The sequence below is a fragment of the Macaca fascicularis genome, chromosome 3 (genome assembly GCF_037993035.2).
Source record: "Macaca fascicularis isolate 582-1 chromosome 3, T2T-MFA8v1.1".
In the NCBI taxonomy this organism is placed as follows: domain Eukaryota; kingdom Metazoa; phylum Chordata; class Mammalia; order Primates; family Cercopithecidae; genus Macaca; species Macaca fascicularis.
Window position 1 is genome coordinate 74,739,233 of NC_088377.1, and position 20,574 is coordinate 74,759,806.

Sequence of the window (20,574 nt, forward strand, 5' to 3'; positions counted from 1 at the left end):
AAGTGATGTTAGTAGATGAACTTACCTTTAAAATGTTAGTCCGGGACAGTTCATGTGCCTCCCCTGTTTTGAGGTTTTATCTGGCATTTTTTCCTTAATATTTCTCATGTAGTTAACCTGATCTATTAGGTTTTCAGCTAAGTATTTTTTATCTTTATAATTTAGACAGTGATAGTATCATAAAATTGTTAGTCATCATTCTCCTAAATAGAAATATCAACAAATGTAATTATTTTCTGAAAGATGACAAAGCAAGAGTCAAGTAGTACTACTATTCTGGGCACATTCTGGCACTCAGTAAATTTCCTTTCCTTGGTTGTGATCTATCTTGGGTATTATCATTAGAGGGTGCCTTGAGACAACAAATACTGTATAGTTTTTCCACTCCACATAAAGGCATACTTCTGAAATAGGGAATGATTAACATTAGGCAGAAGGGAAGTATAATCCACAAAGTGGTGAAAAATAACACCTTGGTCAGCCTGAGAGGGTGTGTGGAAGACAGAAAGGGCAGGCCCCACCTCTGATGTCTGGGCCACAGTGTTAGGAGCTAATTGCCTTTGGAGCTGCTTTAGTTGTCTTTGATCTCAGCTATCTCATTCTCCCCCAGGAGTTGTTGCTCTGTGATATGGTTTGGCTGTGTCCCCACCAAAATCTCTACAGTTCCTGTAATCCCCATGTGTCGTGGGAGGGACCCAGTGGGAGGTAACTGAATCATGGGAGCGGTTCCCCTGCCCCAGCTGTTCTCCTGATAGTGAGTGAATTCCCCTGAGATCTGATGGTTTTGTAAGGGGCTTTTCCCACTTTTCTCGGCACTTCTCTCTCCTGCTGCCCTGTGAATCAGTGACTTCCACCATGATTGTAAGTTTCCTGAGGCCTCCCGAGCCATGCAGAACTGTGAGTCAATTAAACTTCTTTTCTTTATAAATTACCCAGTCTTGGGTATTTCTTTTTTCTCCGTATTGAAAACGGAGTAATACACTCTGAATAATTCCTCAGTGGCAAACCCTTAATTTTTCCCAGACAATGGGTTAAATGTAAAAGGCTGGTGAAAATGATTGCTCAGCAATGTCTTTGAGGGATAGTTTTCTAAAATCTCACTGGTTTACTAAATACAAGTATTTCTAGCTTTTTTGAACTTTTTTTATCGTATAATTTAAGAAGTACAACGTGATGTTTTGATATGTTTATATGCACAGTGACATGGTTATTATAGTCAAGAAAATGAACATATTCATCACTTCACATAGTTGCCCTTTAAATGCAAGCATTTTTAATGGCATCCCTAAGAAGCTCATAGGTAGAGCCATTCCAGAAAGCAGGAAGTGTTATCTGTTAAGCCATACATTATTGAAAGCCTTTTCCCTCCTCTCCCTATTTTGAATTACTTGTTTGCTATAAATCCCCCTAGAAATATTCGTACTTCTTCAGAACAATTTAAAAACTATAATTGCATACAGTAGGCATGCTCTAACACATTTTTGGAGTTAAAACATGACTTATGGTATATTCCACTTACTCTTATGGCAACTTTTAAAATGCTGCAAGTCATTTAGGAAAAAAATGAAATACTAAGCATTTGTCTTTTGCATTGTCTTTTGCAATCTTCACAGAACTAATGACATGCTAGCAAACGTCAGCACCCTACTTCCTGTGGAGAAAGAGCAGACCAGATCTTTAGTCACTGTTCATATTAGGAGGCCAGTCTTAGAGTCACTGTGTGCCGGAAATCTTAATGATAGTTTGGGTCTCAACAAAAACCATATTCCAAGAGAAAACTTAAGGATCTCTGCCTCAAGCTCACAACACAGAGAACTGTTTGTTGAAGGTCAGTTATATTATCTTTTATCCTTTGGCTTTCAGATTTCTGATATAATTCTTGCATTTTATTTGGAGAGCTGTTTGTCTTATGCATGAAAGTAGAGGTCATAATTATCTGTGTTAATAGAAAGAGGAAACAAATTTTTTTTTCTTTTTTTTTTTTTTTGAGATGAAGCCGTGCTCTGTCGCCCAGGCTGGAGTGCAGTGGCGCGATCTCGGCTCAGTGCAACCTCCACCTCTAGGGTTCAAACGATTCTCATGCCTCAGCCTCCTTAGTAGCTGGGGTTACAGGCACCCACCACCACACCCGGCTAATTTTTTTGTATTTTTAGAAAAGGCAGGGTTTCACCGTGTTAGCCAGGATGGTTTCAAACTCCTGACCTCATGATCCGCCCACCTTGGCCTCCCAAAGTGCTGGGATTACAAGCATGAGCCACAGCACACGGCCAAACCCAGAGATTTTACAGTTATATTTAAGTCCCTGGAACTCTCATTTGCCAGAGATACCCATTTAACTTTATTCAGTAATTGTAACTGAACTGACACATTTTAATTTGTGTTGAAAACTCCATTTAAGTTACATTTTAGAAATGGAATGTTATTGCCTAACAGCTAAAGGTATACTTTGGGATGCTTACTTTGTAGTTGATTTTAGTTTGGGGTTAATAACACCTTTAAAGATTTCCTGCACCATCTCAAGTTTTCTACCTCAAAAATGTGAATGAATGGTATCCAAAATTTAACCACATGCAATGTTCATTATTTAAAGGAATCCAAGATAATATTTTTATGAATTACATGAACCTGTATTACTAAAAAAGATTAATTTCTATTTTTTTAAGTTAAGCTTTGTGTCTTTCTTACAAGTGTATCCTTAATTGCTATTGTATTTACATTTTACTTCCAATTATGTGGTCAATGTTAGAATAAGTGTGATGTGGTGCTGAGAAGAATATATTCTGTTGATTTGGGGTGGAGAGTTCTGTAGATGTCTATTAGGTACACTTGGTCCAGAGCTAGTTCAAGTCCTGAATATCCTTGCTAATTTTCTGTCTCACTGATCTGTTAATAGTGACATTGGGGTGTTAAAGTCTCCCACTATTATTGTGTGGGAATCTAAGTCTCTTTGTAGGTCTCTAAGAACTTGCTTTATGAATCTGGGTGCTCCTGTATTGGGTGCATATATATTTAGGATATTTAGCTCTTCCTGTTGCATTGATCCCTTTACCATTATGTAACGCCTTTCTTTGTCTTTTTTGATCTTTGCTGGTTTAAAGTCTGTTTTATCAGAGACTAAGATTGCAACCCCTGCTTTTTTTTGCTTTCCATTTGCTTGGTAAATATTCCTCCATCCCCTTATTTTGAACCTATGTGCGTCTTTGCACGTGAGATGGGTCTCCTGAATATGGCACACCAATGGGTCTTGACTCTTTTTTTTTTTTTTGAGACGGAGTCTCGCTGTGTCGCCCAGGCTGGAGTGCAGTGGCCGGATCTCAGCTCACTGCAAGCTCTGCCTCCCGGGTTTTTACGCCATTCTCCTGCGTCAGCCTCCTGAGTAGCCGGGACTACAGGCGCCCGCCACCTCGCCCGGCTAGTTTTTTGTATTTTTTAGTAGAGACGGGGTTTCACCGTGTTAGCCAGGATGGTCTCGAACTCCTGACCTCGTGATCCGCCCGTCTCGGCCTCCCAAAGTGCTGGGATTACAGGCTTGAGCCACCGCGCCCGGCCGGGTCTTGACTCTTTATCCAATTTGCCAGTCTGTGTCTTTTAATTGGGGCATTTAGCCCATTTACATTTGAGTTAATATTGTTATGTGTGAATTTGATCCTGTCATTATGATGCCAGCTGGTTATTTTGCCTGTTAATTGATGCAGTTTCTTCATAGCATTGATGGTCTTTACAATTTGGCATGTTTTTGCAGTGGCTTGTACCAGTTGTTCCTATCCATGTTTAGTGCTTCCTTCAGGAGCTCTTGTAAGGCAGGCCTGGTGGTGACAAAATCTCCCAGCATTTGCTTGTCTGCAAAGGATTTTATTTCTCCTTCGTTTATGAAGCTTAGTCTGGCTGGATATAAAATCCGGGTTGAAAATTCTTTTCTTTAAGAATGTTGAATATTGGCCCCCACTCTTCTCTGGCTTAGAGGATTTCTGCAGAGAGATCCTCAGTTAGTCTGATGGGCTTCCCTTTGTGGGTAACCCAGCCTTTCTCTCTGGCTGCCCTTAACATTTTTTCCTTCATTTCAACCTTGGTGAATCTGACGGTTATGTGTCTTGGGGTTGCTCTTCTCGAGGAGTACCTTTGTGGTCTCTGTATTACCTGAATTTGAATGTTGGCCTGTCCTGTTAGATTGGGGAAGTTCTCCTGGATAATATCCTGAAGAGTGATTTCCAACTTGGTTCCATTCTCCCTGTCACTTTCAGGTACACCAGCCAAACTTAGGTTTGATCTTTTCACATAGTCCCATATTTCTTGGAGGCTTTTTTTCATTCCTTTTCATTCTTTTTTCTCTAATCTTGTCTTCACACTTTATTTCATTAAGTTGATCTTCAATCTCTGATATCCTTTCTTCTGCTTGATTGATTTGGCTATTGATACTTGTGTATGCTTCACGAAGTTCTTGTGCTGTGTTATTCAGCTCCATCAGGTCATTTATGTTCTTCTCTAAACTGGTTATTCTAGTTAGCAATTTCTCTAACCTTTTTCCAAGGTTCTTAGCTTCCTTGCATTAGGTTAGAACATGCTCCTTCAGCTCAAAGGAGTGTGTTATTACCCACCTTGTGAAGCCTACTTCTGTCAATTCATCAAACTCGTTCTCCGTCTGGTTTTGTTCCCTTGCTGGTCAGGAGTTCTGATCCTTTGGAGGAGAAGAGGTGTTCCAGTTTTTGGAATTTTCAGCCTTTTTGCACTGGTTTTTCTCATCTTCATGGATTTATCTACCTTTGGTCTTTGATGTTGGTGACCTTTGAATGGGGTTTTTGTGTAGATGTTCTTTTTGTTGATGTTGATGCTATTTCTTTCTGTTTGTTGGTTTTCCTTCTAACAGTCAGGCCCCTCTGCTGCAGGTCTGCTGGAGTTTGCTGGAGGTCCACTCCAGACCCTGTTTGCCTGGGTATCACCAGTGGAGGCTGCAGAACAGCAAAGGTTGCTACCTGTTGCTTCCTCTGGAAGCTTCATCCCAGAGGAGCACCCACCAGATGCCAGGTAGAGCTTTCCTGTATGAGGTGTCTGTCGACCCCTGTTGGGAGATGTCTTCCTATTTGGCCATCTTCAGAAGCATTTTTTACAGTACAACTTTATGGCATTAAGCACATTCACAATGTTGTCACATTCACTGTCATATTCTGATTTTTTCCTGTCTTTTTAAAAATTTCATTTTATTTTAAATTTCAGGATATGTGTGCAGGACATGCAGGTTTGTTATGTAGGTAAACGTGTGCCATGGTTGGTTTGCTACACTTACCAGCTTATCACCTAGGTATTAAGCTCCACATGAATTAGCTATTAATTTTTATGCTCTCCCTCCCCCTGCTCCCCTGATAGGTCCCAGTGTATAGTGTTCTCCTCCCTGTGTCCATGTATTCTTATTGTTCAGCTCCCACTTATAAGTGAGAACATGTGGTATTTGGTTATCTGTTCCTGTGTTAGTTTGCTGAGAATAATGACTTCCAGCTCTATCCATGTCCCTGCAGAGGACATGATCTCACTCCTTATAATGGCTGCATAGTATTCCATGGTGTATATGTACATTTTCTTAACCAGTTAATCATTGGTGGGCACTTAGGTTGATTCTGTGTCATTGCAATTGTGAATAGTGCTGCAGTGAACATACACGTGCATGTATCTTTATAATAGAATGATTTATATTCCTTTGGGTATATACCCAGTAATGGGATTGTTGGGTCAAATGATATTTCTGGTTCTGGGTCTTTGAGGAATTGCCACACTGTCTTTCATAATGGTTGAACTAATTTACATTCCCACCAACAGTGTAAAAGTGTTCCTATTTCTCCACAGCCTCACCAGCATCTGTTGTTTATTGACTTTTTAATACTCACTATTCTGACTGGCTTGAGATGGTATCTCATTGTGGTTTTGATCTGCGTTTTTCTAATGATCAGTGATGTTGAGCTTTTTTTCATATGGTTGTTGGCTGTATGAATATCTTCTTTTGAAAAATGTCCATTCATTTCCTTTGCCCACTTTTTAACAAGGTTGTTTGTCAATTTGTTTACATTTCCTTGTGGATGCTGGATATTAGACCTTTGTCTCAGATGGATAGATTGCAAAAGTTTTCTCCCATTCGGTAGATTGTCTCTTCACATTGATGATAGTTTCTTTTCCTGTTCAGAAGTATTTTAGTTTAATTAGATCCCATTTGTCAATTTTTGTTTTTGTTGCAATTGCTTTTGATGTTTTCATCATGAAATCTTTGTCCATGTCTATGTCCTGAATGGTCTTGCCTAGATTTCTTCTAGGGTTTTTATAGTTTGGGGTTTTACATTTAAGTCTTTAATCCATCTTGAGTTAATTTTTCTATAAGGTGTAAGGAATGGGGTCCAGTTTTTCTGCATCGGGCTAGCCAGTTTTCCCACAACAATTTATGAAATAGGGAATCCTTTTCCTATTGCTGGTTTTTGGAAGATTTGTGGAAGATCAGAGGGTTGCAAATGTGCAGTCTTATTTCTGAGTTCTCCACTCTGTTTCATTGGTCTATGTGTCCTTTTTTGTACTAGTACCATGTTGTTTTGATTACTGTAGCTTGGTAGTATAGTTTGAAGTCAGGTAGCATGACGCCTACAGCTTGTTTTGTTTTGTTTTGTTTTGTTTTATTTTTGTTTTTTGTTTTATTAGGATCGTGTTGGCTATATTGGCTTTTTTTGGTTCCATATGAATTTTAAAGTGTTTTTTTCCAATTCTGTGAAGAATGTCAATGGTAGTTTAATGGGAATAGCATTGAATCTATAAATTACTTTGCTCAGTATGGCCATGTTCAGGATATTGATGCTTCCTATCCATAAGCATGAAATATTTTTCCATTTGTTTGTGTCCTCTTTGATTTCCTTGAGTAGCGGTTCGTAGTTCTCCTTGAAGAAGTCCTTTACTTCCTTGTTAGTTGTATTCCTAGGTATTTTATTCTCTTTGTAGAAATTGTGAATGGGAGTTCATTCATGATCTGACTCTCTGCTTCTCTATTGTTGGTGAATGCATATGCTTGTGATATTTGCACATTGATTTTGTATCCTGAGACTTTGCTGAAGTTGCTTTTCAGCTTACGAAGTTTTTGGACTGAGACAATGGCATTTTCTAGATATAGGATTATGTCATCTGCAGACAGAGACAATTTGACTTCCTGTCTTTCTATTCAAATACTATTTCTTTCTTTCTTTCTTTTGCATTTATTGCTTTGTACTGCCCTGACCAGAATTTCCAATACTATGTTGAATAGGAATGGTGAGAGAGGGCATCCTTTCCTTGTGCTGGTGTTCAAGGGGAATGCTTTCAGCTTTTGCCCATTCAGTGTGCTATTGGTTGTGGGTTTATAATAAATGGCTTTTATTATTTTGAAGTATGCTCCATCAATACCTAGTTTATTGAGAGTTTTTAACGTAAATGTTGAATTTTATTGAAGGTCTTTTCTGTATCTATTGAGATAATAATATGGGTTTTGTCTTTAGTTCTGTTTATGTGATGAATTATGTTTATGTGTATTCATTTGCATATGTTGAACCAGCCTTGCATCCCAGGGATGAAGCTGACTTGATTGTGGTGGATAAGCTTTTTGATGTGCTGCTGGATTCGGTTTGCCAGTATTTTATTGAGAATTTTGGCATTGCTGTTTATCAGGGGTATTTGCCTGAAGTTTTCTTTTTTTGTTGTATCTCTGCCAAGTTTTGGTATCAGGATGATACTGCCTCATAGAATGAGTTAAGGAGGAGTCTCTCCTTTTCAATTTTTTAGAATAGTTTCAATAGAAATGGTACCAGCTCTTTTTTGTGCCTGTAGTAGAATTCAGCTGTTAATCCGTTTGGTTCTGAGCTTCTTTTTGTTGGTAGGCTACTTATTTCCACCTCAGTTTCAGAACTTGCTATTGGTCTATTCAGGAGTTTTATTTCATTCTGGTTTAGTTTTGGGACAGTGTTATGTCTCTAGGAATTTATCCATTTCTTCTAAATTTTCTAGTTGATTTGCATAGATGTGTTTATAGTATTCTCTGACCTTTGCTTGTTTTCTTCTCGGCTCAGTGGTGACATCCCCTTTATCTTTTTTATTGTACTTATTTGATTCTTCTCTCTTTTCTTCTTTATTAATCTGGCTAGTGGTCTGTTTTATTAATTTTTTCAAAACACCAGCTCCTGGATTCAATACATTTTTTAAGGATTTTTTGTTTCCCTGTCTCTTTCAGTTCTGCTCTGATCTTGGTTATTTCTTGTCTTCTACTAGCTTTGGGGTATGTTTGCTCTTAGTTCTCTAGTTCTTTTAATTGTGATGCTGGGGTGTCGATTTGAGAACTTTCTGCCTTTCTGATGTGGGCATTTAGTTCTATAAATTTCCCTCTTAACACTGTTTTAGCTGTGTCCCAAAGATTCTGGTATGCTGTCTCTTTGTTCTCATTGATTTCAAAGAACTTCTTGATTTCTGCCTTCATTTCATTATTTCCCCTGGAGTCATTCAGGAGCAGGTTGTTTGATTTATATGTAGTTGTGTAGTTTTGAGTGAGTTTCTTATGTGAGTTCTCAGTCTCAGAGACGTTATGATTTCAGCTCTTTTGAATTTGCTAAGGAGTGTTCTAGTTTCAATTATATTATCAATTTCACAATAAGTGCCAAGTGGTGCCGAGAAGAATGTATATTCTGTTGCCCTTGGGTGGAGAGTTCTGTAGATATCCATCAGGTTCACTTGCTCCAGAGCTAAGTTAAAGTCTTGAATATTCTTGTTAATTTTCTGTCTTGATGATCTAATATTGACATTGAGGTATTAAAGTCTCCCACTATTATTGTGTGAGAGTCTAACTCTCCTTGTAGGCCTCTCATATGAATCTGGATTCTCCTGTATTGGGTACATATATATTTAAGATAGTTAGCTCTTCTTGTTGAATTGATCCCTTAACCATTATGTAATGCCCTTCTTTGTCTTTTTTGATCTTGTTGGTTTAAAGTCTGTTACATGAGAAACTAGGATTGCAACCTCTGCTTTTCTATTTTTTTTATTTGCTTTGTAAATTTTTCTCCATTTCGTTGTTTTGAGCCTATGTGTGTCTTTGCATGAGATATATCTCTTGTGTACAGCACACTGATGTGTCTTAACACTTCATCTAGGTTGCCATTCTGTGTCTTTTAACTGGGGCATTTAGCCCATTTGCACTTAAAGTTAATATTGTTATGTGTGAATTTGATTCTGTCATCATGATGCTAGCTGGTAATTTTGCAGACTTGTTAATGTTATTGCTTCATAGTGTCATTGGTCCCTGTGCTTCAGTGTGTTTTTACAGTGGCTGCTACTGGTTTTTCCTTTCCATATTTAGTGCTTCCTTCAGGAGCTCTTGCAAGGCAGACCTGGTGGTGACAAATTCCCTCAGCATTTGCTTGTATGAAAAATATTTTTTTTATCCTTCACTTATGAAGCTTAGTTTGGTCAGATATGAAATTCTGGGTTGGAGATCTTTTTCTTTAAGAATGTTAAATATTGGTCTCCAATCTTTTTTTTTTTTTTTTTGAGATGGAGTCTTGCTCTGTTGCCAGTCTGGAGTACAGTGGCGTGATCTCAGCTCACTGCAACCTCTGCCTTCTGGGTTCAAGCGATTCTCCTGCCTCAGCCTCCCAAGTAGCTGGGACTACAGGTGTTCACCACCATGCCCAGCTAACTTTTTGTATCTTAGTAGAGACAGGGTTTCACCATGTTGGCCAGGATGGTCTCAATCTCCTGACCTCATGATCCGCCCACCTCGGCCTCCCAAAGTGCTGGGATTACAGGCTTGAGCAATTGTGCCTCGCCGGCCTCTAATCCCTTCTGGCTTGTAGGTTTCTGCTGAGAGATCTGCTGTTAGTCTGATGGGCTCCCCTTTGTAGTTGACCTGGCCTTTCTCTCTGGCTGCTCTTAACATTTTTTTCTTTATTTCAACCTGGAAGAATCTGATGATTATGTGTTTTGGGATTGATCTTCTCATGGAGTATCTTACTGGGGTTCTCTGGATTTCCTAAATTTAAATGTTGGCCTCGCTTGCTTGGGGAAATTCTCCTGGATGGTATCCTGAAGTATGTTTTCCAACCTGGTTCCGTTCTCCCTGTCTCTTTCAGGTATCCCAATCAGTTGTAGGTTTGGTCTTTTTACATAATCCCATAGTCCTCAGAGGTCTTGTTTGTTCCTTATCATTCTTTTTTCTCTAATCTTCTCTGCCTGTCCTATTTCAGCAAAATGGTCTTCAGGCTCTCACATTCTTTCCTCTGCTTGGTCTATTCTATTCTATTATTGATACTTGTGTTGCATTGTGAAGTTCTCACGTTGTGTTTTTCAGCTCCATCAGGTTGTTTACGTTCCTCTCCAAACTGGTTATTCTGGTTAGCAGCTCCTGTAATGTTTTATCGTGGTTCTTAGCGTTTTTGCATTAGGTTAGAATATGCTCTTTTAGCTCAGTGAAGTTCATTATTAACCACTTTCGGAAGCCTACTTCTGTCAATTCATCCATCTCAACCTCTACCCAGTTCTGTGCCCTTGTTGGAGTGGTGGTGTAATCATTTGGAGGAAAAGAGGCATTCTGGCTTTTTGAGTTTTTAACATTTTTTTGTTGATTCTTTTTCATCTTCATGAGTTTATCTAGCTTTGATCTTTGTGGCTGCTGACCTTCAGTTGGAGTTTTTTGGGGGACTTTTGTGTTGATGCTGTTGTTGTTGTTGTTTTTGTTTTTCTTTTAATAGTCAGGCCCCTCTTCCATAGGGCTGCTGTGATTTGCTGGGGGTCCACTCCAGACCCTGTTCACCTGGGTCCCTCCCACACCTGGAGGTGTCACTAGTGGAGGCTGCAGAACAGCAAAGATAACTACCTGCCCCTTCCTCTGGGATCTCTGTCCCAGCGGTGCACCTACCTGATGCCAGTGGGAATGCTGTTGTGTAAGGTGTCTGACAACCCCTGCTGGGGGTCTCACCTAGTCAAGAGGCATGGGACCAGGGACCTGCTTAAGGAAGCACTCTGGCTGCCCCTTGTTGGAAGAGCTGCACTACACTGGGGAGAATCCCACTCATCTGTACTGCCCAGATTCCTCAGAGCCAGCAGGCGGAAATACGAAATCTGCTGATCCATGGAGACCATGGCTGCCCCTCCCCGCAAGGCTCAGTACCAGGGAGGTCAGAGTTCTGTCCCTAAACCCCTGGCTGGAGCTGCTAAAATTCTGCAGGGAGGCCCCAGTGTGTAAGGAGGGATGGATCAGAGTCTGGCCTAAAGAGGTAGTCTGGCCACAATCTGCCACAGCTGCTGTGCTGCATTGTGGGGAATTCCTCCTGGGTCCAAACTACCCCATCTCCCAGCACCAGCAGGGGAAAATGGCAGACTGGAGCTGCAGTGATGCCTGTCACCCCTCCTCTGAGGGAGCTCAGTCATCTTCAGTAGCAGGCAGCTGCCGTGATAATGGCCACCCCTTCACCAGGACACTTGGTCATTTCTAGCAGTCTCCAGCTGAGTGGCCTCTGAGAATCTGCACAGCTCTGTGTTTGGAACCCAAGGCCCCAGTGATGTGGGCTCACAGGAGGTATCTCCTGGTCCACAGGTTATATAGATCTGTGGAAAAAGCGTAGTTTCCCTGGCAGGGTATCATGATCACTAACCGTCTCCCTTGGCTGTGGGTGGAAGATCCCATTGCCCCATGTGGCTCCCAGGTGAGCCGTTGCACCACCTTGCTTTTTCTCACTCTCCATGGGCCATGCCAACTACCTAGTCAGTCCGAGTGAGAGAGCCTGGATACCTCAGTTGCTGGTGCAGGATTCACTTGCTGTTTTCATTCTTCCTGGGAGCCTCCAACTGCAGCTGTTTCTAGTCAGCCATCTTGGCCCCTCCCACTGTATTCTGATTCTTAAGAATTAAGCCTGGATCACAACCTAGAGTCACAATTTGCCATAATTTGTCACAATTTGACAGCCTCTCTATCCTTTCACCACTTATTTTGCCAAAGCAACTTGTCATTCCAGAGTGCCTTCTACTGGGTTTGTTCATGTTCATCCATCTGCCTATTTTTGGTGGTGAAGAGGCATATGAAATCACTCCAGCAGGCGACTGCCATGCATGAGTGAAATGCAGCTGAGGATTACCCATGGACGTGCATGAGAGAGTGAGAATACATCATGAATCCTCAAGATGAATGGTAAAAACATGCACCTAGAACAGAGTGTTGCAGCAGGGAGTATGTTAAACCCAAAACCAAGGGTGTATGGTTCAAAACTAAACCCTGCTAGGTCTGGGTCTCTATCACTCCACTCCTGTGTTTGACACCGCAAAAGTCAATTTAGTATCCCCCTGTCACTGAGCCACCTCAGGAGGACACAGAGTAAGATGTTAACCTCCACCGTAATGGTTCTCAAAGGGCGTAGTGGCGTTTCCTGAGTTAGGAAAAGTAGGGGAGTGATATTTTGCCCCAGACAAATGGAGTTTCTTACACACACACTCCTCTCCTGTTCTCTGCAGTGTGAAAGCCTCAGCCTATGGGAGGGATTGTGAAATGAAGTTTTTAAGCCCTAGACCATAGATGTCATCAGCTCTGACAAGATGAGAGTTTTCTGCATTTGAATGAAGCAATAGAATGGGGTGCGTTTGAACAGATTTGCTGAAGCAAATCAATTTGGGAGCCTAGGCTAGGAGTTTTCTCTTACTTGGTGAGCTAGGCCCCATTCTACAGAAAATCTTTCAGAAGAGAAGCATAATTTGGTATTTTGGGCAAATGGTCACAGTGGCAAGGTTATTTGAGGAAGAGATGAGACTTGTTCTGGAAGTACCTTCTCACATACCTCTGGGTCTTTCCCTCATGACTTTGGCCTGAGAGGGGGACAGGGAAGGGGTGATGGTGGGAGAACCTCTGCTTTGGTCATTTGGGGATATACACCCTTTCTCCATGAGAAAGCTTAATTTATTCTTTTTTTTTTGAGACGGAGTCTCGCTCTGCCACCCAGGCTGGAGTGCAGTGGCCGGATCTCAGCTCACTGCAAGCTCCGCCTCCCAGGTTCACGCCATTCTCCTGCCTCAGTCTCCCGAGTAGCTGGGATTACAGGCGCCCGCCACCTCACCCAGCTACTTTTTTTTTTTGTATTTTTAGTAGAGACAGGGTTTCACCGTGTTAGCCAGGATGGTCTCGATCTCCTGACCTCGTGATCTGCCCGTCTCGGCCTCCCAAAGTTCTGGGATTACAGGCTTGAGCCACTGCACGTGACCAAGAAAGCTTAATTTATTCTAAGAAAATTATGTGACTTCTAAGGCACCAGTACTTTTGTTCTACTTTAGCATAGATGCACCATGCATTTCACTCACGCATGGCAGCAGCCTGCTGGAGTGATTTCATCTGCCTCTTCACCACCAAAAATTGGCAGATAGACAAACATGAACAAACCCAATAGAAGGCACCCTGGAATGACAAGTTGTTTTGGCAAAATAAGTGGTGAAAGGATAGAGAGGCTGTCAAATTGTGTATATTCAATTATTATTCTGTTTTTAAACATTTTTAGGGTTGCCAATTATTTTGTCTTACACTTATTGCTGCAAGAAGTATCTTGGTTTATGTATTTTTGTGTAGTAATGTTTTTAATTATTTATTTTTGATTTTATAAAATTGTGGTGAAATACACATAAAATGCACTGTCTTCAATTACAATGTTATGCCACCATCACCACCATCTGCATTCCTCTTTTCACCTTGTAAAGCCAAAAAATTGTAAGCATTGAATAATAACGCCCCATTCTTCCAACTCTTTCCTCCTTGCCCCCACCCACTCCCTGGCAACCACTATTTTTCTTTCTGTCTCTATCATTTTGACGTCTCTAAAAATTTCACAGCATTTTTCCTGTGGTTTAAAAAAATAAAAAAGACCAAAAAATCCCATAAATTTTACCATGTGTTAAAAAATGATTCTATGACCCTTTTAAAACGTGGCAAGGAAGACTTTATTCAGAGCCATTCTGATAGGTACAGGGATCACTGTATGTGAGTCTTACAATGGGGAAGAGAGATGGGGCTCTCTCCAAATTCAGCATGGGCAGTTGGAAATTGATAGCTGCCATTAAGGAATGGGGGGTGGGTACAGTGGATGGAGAATGACAAAGAGTAAACATCAGTAGTGAAGGGGAGGCAAACTGTTGGACCCTGTCACACCAGATGAATGAATCATGCTTGTCCCCAAAATAGGGCCCAGTTGGTGAAGTAAAGTAGGTCCATCATGGCGATATGAATTGTGCTTGTGTGTAATTCAGGAACCTAAGGAAAGCTCTGAGGCCCTAGACCATGCATGTGGTCTTGGGCCAAAAGCAATGTTAGCTTTCTATCTAGCTGTGGGGTCACTAAGACTAGGCTAAGAACTGTATGGCCACGTAAGCCAAAAAATACCCCATCTCTCTTGTTCTTAGAAGCTCAGAGAGGTAGTGACCAAATAGGACTTGAAATAAAAGAACTACCACGTCCCATAGGCTTTTGGCTTTCTTATTTGACGTGAAACAGCCAGTCAATTCTCTCTTTGCTCTCCTAGGGCAGGAGGAGGATTTCTCTCAAATGGCAAAGGATGAAATGGCCTTCACATCTGAAGTCAAATAAACAGCTACATCTTTTACACGACTGAGAAAACAACACTCAGTGAGATCTCAGTGTTTTGAAGTCACTGATCTCAAGAAACGGTATAGCATAATTGGTCAGTCTAAAGTGCTTCACCCATACATGACACACAAGCAAAGATAAAATGGCAAATAAATATATATATACATACATAAATGCATATATTTTTGTGTATGAAGAAATAGGTACCATATATGAATATACACAACACATAAATGAATAAAATTAAAATAGAATTATTTATATATATAGTGTTATAGAGTGGTCTGCCAGTTGGTGGTGGTATTTCTCCATACAAGAGAAATAAAAACATATTTTTTCATAAATATATATTTAAAAATAAACATAGATATTACCTATAATGACAGATACATACATAATAAACGTATATGTGTATATAAAATATATGTATAAGATACATATAGTGCAGAGAAATACACAGACACACTGAAACGCACACAGATGCACTTACATCTCAACTAGATGCCATAAGGTTGTCTCATCACCTATTGGCAATAAAAGAAGCCAGAAAGACACAGGAGTCTTTCCATGCAGGTTTCATGTGACCCTACACTAATGGCACACACCAGGCCAGAGACTTAAACCAGATCCAGCCCAAGCAGCATCACCCAACAGTGGGAAAACTGTCCGCTTCTAGACAACCTCTTGATCAGGATAGGTGCCCTTCTTTGGGACATCTGAGGTGGGTGCATCCAGTGGTGTCCCAGTATGACACTTCACTCTGTGAAGGAAAAGCTTTTCACAGAGAGTTGGAAAGGCTAGATCGAGACCCGAGGATGTGCTGGGATGAGATGATATCAGGCCAGAGCAACCCCAGGCCAGGGTTGAACTGAAATGCGAGACACTGGGAGCTTTTCAGAGCCAGGAAAATGGCCGCAGAAGCCAAAGGCTTGAGTAATTCTATTCTGGCTGTTCCCAGCTGATTCTAGAGAACCCTACAGGGCAGTACTAAAGAATCTCTGAATCAGAGACACCCGAAAAGCCAGGTGTCTGAGGCCTCCTCCACAAGTTTCAGAAGCAAGAAATACAGATGTCTGGCTTGACAAACACTTCTGGATGCTAAAGTAGCTGTTAGAAAAAGAAAACTAGGTTAGAGGCAGACTGTTGGACCCTGCCACCCCAGGTGAATGAATGATGCCTGTGCTCAAACTAGAGTAGGTGAGATGAGTCCATCACGGCAGGTAAGAACTGCGCATGCACAAGCCAGAAAGCTACAGAGGGCCTGGAGTTTCTGAGTCAGGCATGCAGCCCTGGTTCAGAAGCGCTGGTCAGTGTCCGACCAACCTTTAGGTCCTCAAGGGTATTCTGAGAAGTGTATGGCCATATAAGCCAAAAAACTTCTGCATCTTTTCTGTTCTTTTTTTTTTTTCAACAAACCAGTGTTTATTGAGCACCTACTATGTGCCAGGCACCATTCTAGACCCCCCAGAAGAGAAAAAGACAAAACACAAGATAGAAACAGCAAACACAAATTCTGAGGGAGAGGAAAGGAGCAGTTGAGTAAGACAACTAAGGGGAACTGAGAAGCCTGGGGTGATGGGGGGCCTTTGCCTTAGGCCTCTTCTTCAGCCTCCTTACTGAAATCCTCCTTCTCTTCTGTGGTAGCGTCCTGGTACTGCTGATACTCAGTGATGAGGTCGTTCATGTTGCTGTCAGCCTCAGTGAACTCCATCTCGTCCATGCCCTCGCCTGTGTACCAGTGGAGGAAGGCCTTCTGGTGGAACATGGCAGTGAACTGCTCCAAGATGCGCTTGAAGAGCTCCTGGATGCCAGTGCTGTTACTGATGAAGGTGACAGCCATCTTGAGGCCATGAGGTGGCTGTCACAGACAGCTGTCTTGATGTTGTTGGGGATCCATTCCACAAAGTAGCTGCTGTTCTTGTTCTGCATGTTGAGCATCTGCTCATCGACCTCCTTCATGGACATCCGACTACGGGAGACAGCAGCCATGGTGAGGTATCGGCCGTGGCGGGAGTCACAGGCAGCCATCATGTTTTTGGCATCGAAGACCTGCTGGGTGAGTTTGGGCACTGTGAGAGCTTGCTACTACTGGCTTCCATGGCTGGTGAAAGGGGCAAAGGCAGGCATAAAGAAATCGAGACATGGGAAGGGAACCATATTGACTGCCAACTTGTGGAGGTCAGCACTGAGCTGGCCAGGGAAGTGGAGGCAGGCAGTGACACCTCTCATGGTGGCTGAGACGAGGTAGTTCAGATCCCAGTCGGTTGGCGTGGTCAGCTTCAGAGTGTGGAAGCAGATATCCTAGAGGGCCTCATTGTCAATGCAATAGGTCTCATCGGTGTTCTCTACCAACTGATGAATGGAGAATTGTAGGGCTCAACCGCAGTGTCATATACCTTGTAGGAAGGTACCACACTGAAGGTGTTCATGAAGCAGTCAGGATACTCTCCTTGGATCTTGCTGATAAGGAGAGTGCCGATTCCAGAGCCTGTGTCCCAGCCAAGTGAGTGGGTCAGCTGGAAGCCCTGCAGGCAGTCACAGCTCTCCGCCTCCTTCCATACCACATCCAGAAACGAATAAACCAGCTTGGTTCCCTGTGTGTAGTGGCCTTTGGCCCAGTTGTTGCCTGCCCCAGACAGATCAAAAAGAAAGTTGTCTGGTCTAAAGATCTGGCCAAAATGACCTGAGTAAACAGGTTCTAGATCCCAGGTTCTAGATCCACCAGGATGGCACGAGGAACATATTTGCCACCTGTGGCTTCATTGTAGTACACGGAGATGCGGTCCAGCTGCAGGTCGCTGTCCCTGTGGTAGGTGCTGGTGGGTCGATGCCATGTTCATCACTGATCACCACCTCCCAGAACTTGGCACTGATCTGGTTGCCACAGTGACTGGCTTGGATGTGCACAATTTCCCTCATGGTTAAAATTTAATTTTTTTGCTCGCCACAAGGTGTGTATGGAGCAAGAAAATATGTAATTTTTTTCTCTGCTAGTCGCAGGCTGAAAGGATGGAACGCGCCCCAGAGGCTGGAGCAGTGAGGTGCGAGCACCGTGGCAGGAAGGCTCTGAGAGCTTTTCTGTTCTTAAAATCTCAGAGAGACGGTGTCCAAATAGGACTTGAATGGAAGACTGCCTAATATTGCCAGGTTCCATAGACATTTGGTTCCTTCGTTTGCCCTGAAACAGTCAGCCAACTTTCTCTGCTCCCTCCTATAGGAGAAGTGAACTTTTTCTAAATGCCAAGGGAAGAGATGGCCCTGACACGTGAAGTCCAATGTGTAGCCGCATCTTCCCACTTAGACCAGAAAAAGCCTCAGTAGGATCTCGGGGTTTTGGAATCGGTAGTCTCAGGAAACAATGTAACACAATCGATCAGTCTGGAATGTTTAAGCATACAGGGCACAAGTAAAACCATAACTGGAAATTAATATATACATACACATAAATGCATACATTTTAAATGAAATAGGAAACATTTACAAATATATCATCAACATATAAATAAATAGAAATCAAAATACAAATATTTATACATACAACATTGTAGCACTGTCTGCCAGTTTGTGGTGGTGCCTTTGCATGCAAGCAAGAAAAAATTCATATAGATTATAAATAATAAAATATAGATCTTATATGTAATAACACAAAAATATACATTTATGCATACATACATAAATACATATTTGTATAAATATGCATGTAATAAACATAATGCAAACACACACACAGACACACACACACACACACAGTTGCGCTTATAGTTATACTAAAGGCCATAGGGCTAGCTTTTCACCTACTGGCAGGGAAGGGAACCAAAAAGGCAACAGTAATCTTTCCCTGCAGTTTCTATGTGACCCTACACCTACAGCAAGCACTAAGCCAGAGAATTTTAATCAGAGCAGCCCAAATTCTGTCACCTTCCACTGGGAGAGTTGTTTACTTTCACAGATGTGTCGATCAGGGTAGGTGCTTTTCCTTAGAACACCTAAGGTAAGTGTATAAAATGATGTCCCTGTATATCTGGGTAGAGAAAGGTCTTTCTGCAAAGAGGAAGAAAGGCTAGATCTGAGCCTTCAGGGTGCCCTGGGGTCAGTGTGAGTATTGGTGAGATAAGATGGTACTGGGCTGGAAAAACAGGTAGGCTAGGGTAGGACCAGCTCCTCTAATACCCTCCAATATGTCCCATGAGGTGAGACAAGATAGTATCTCCTGTGAATGGTCCCAGAATAATGGGATAGCTAAATATTCACCTCCAATTTTTTTCTCCCTCTGAAAAAATAACATGGTTACTGGAAAACACTGTGTGTATCACTGTGCAGTTTGGGGAAAGGAGCAACTTGGTCAAAGTGAAATCATTCCTCGTACACTTATGTGTGGCTATTGGTCTGTAGTTTGAGAAGACATCTCAGATTCACTCCCAAGTTCTGGGATATTTACAAAGGTATCCTAGTCTGTGGAAAATTGTTAGTTGAATTTTTATGGAAGCAAGGAGAGTGAGATAGTTTCTATTCTAACAACTTGCTGACATCACCGTCTCTGGTAACAAATATCTTTAAAGAAGCATATTGAAACACGTTATTACATACTGTACAGCTTGGTAAACACTTAAATTTACTGAATACAGTTAACAACACATCTTTTAAGTAGCATTCTTAGATTTATCTTTCAACATATAAGCACCTCACTACGTATATTACATACGTTAGATCCACTCATTAAAATAAAAGCTTTTTGCCATAGAATGTTTCTTACCCAAAATGCAATGGTAAGAAACATCTTTAAAAAAATATGCTTGGCTGGCCATGGTAGGGTGGCTCCCACCCGTAATCCTAACACTTTGGGAGACCGAGGTGGGGCAGATCACCTCAGGTCAGAAATTTCAGACCAGCCTGGCCAACATGGTGAAACCCCATCTCTATTAAAAATACAAAAATTAGCGGGGTGTAGTGGCAGTCACCTATAGTCCCATCTATAGGAGGCTGAGGCAGGAGAATTGCTTGAATCCAGGAGGCAGAAGCTGCAGCTAGCCATGATCGCACACTGCACTCCCACCTGGGTGACAGAGTGAGACTCTGTCTCAAAAAAAAAAAAAAAAATGCTTAAACGCTTTACACATATATGATAGCTTATTAAACACTTAAATTCCCTGAATTAATCCAGTTAACAACATATATTTTAAGTGACATTATCAGTTTTATCTTCTGAACACGTGCCTGCAAACCTAGTGAGTAGGTGTATGTAGTGAAATATTCGATGTACTCTCTAATATAACACTCTTCACAAGAAAGATTTTTAAACGTATAATTTTAAAAATCTATAAATAAGCATGTTTAAGGACTTCGTTACATACTTTACAATTTGGTAAACACTTGCATTTAATTAATACTTACATTCATTGAATTAACACTATTATCAACTAATCAGTAACATTTTTAGAATCATCTTTTAAGCATATGCTTATAAACATTTTACAGTGAGCCACATTCACTCACTGATGTAACAATTTTCAGAACAAAGCTTTTAAAATGCGTGGAAAGAGGCCGGGCACCGTGGCTCACACCTGTAATCCCAGCACTTCGGGAGGCTGAGGCAGGAAGATCACCTGAGGTCAGGAGTTCGAGACTAGCCTGGCCAATATGGTGAAACCCCGTCTCTACTAAAAGTACAAAGAAGATTAGCTGGGCCTGATGGCACCTACCTGTAGTCCCAGCTACTCAGGAGGCTGAGGCAGGAGAATCGCTTGAACCTGGAGGGCAGAGGAACTTGCAGTGAGCCAAGATTGCACCATTGCACTCCTGCCTGGGTGGCGGAGTGAGACTCCATCTCTCTCTCTCTCTCTCTCTCTCTCTCTCTCTCTCTCTATATATATATATATATATATATATATATATAAATGTGTGGTAAGAAAAATCTTTAAAGAACCATGTTTAAACACTTTATTACATACATTCCAGTTTGGTAATACTTGCTTGCA

General features: G+C 41.6%; 1 long non-coding RNA gene and 1 pseudogene across 1 annotated transcript; one reads left to right on the forward strand and one right to left on the reverse strand.

Moving 5' to 3' along the window:
• Positions 1-333: 333 nt before the first annotated feature.
• Positions 334-14,687, forward strand: LOC135969887 (uncharacterized). Its single transcript, XR_010585243.1, has 4 exons — positions 334-897; positions 1,614-1,828; positions 4,884-5,022; positions 14,535-14,687. It is a non-coding gene; the product is annotated as an uncharacterized lncRNA (long non-coding RNA).
• A 1,503-nt stretch (positions 14,688-16,190) lies between these two features.
• LOC102135276 (tubulin beta chain pseudogene) lies at positions 16,191-17,679 on the reverse strand (annotated as a pseudogene).
• Between the last annotated feature and the right edge of the window lie 2,895 nt (positions 17,680-20,574).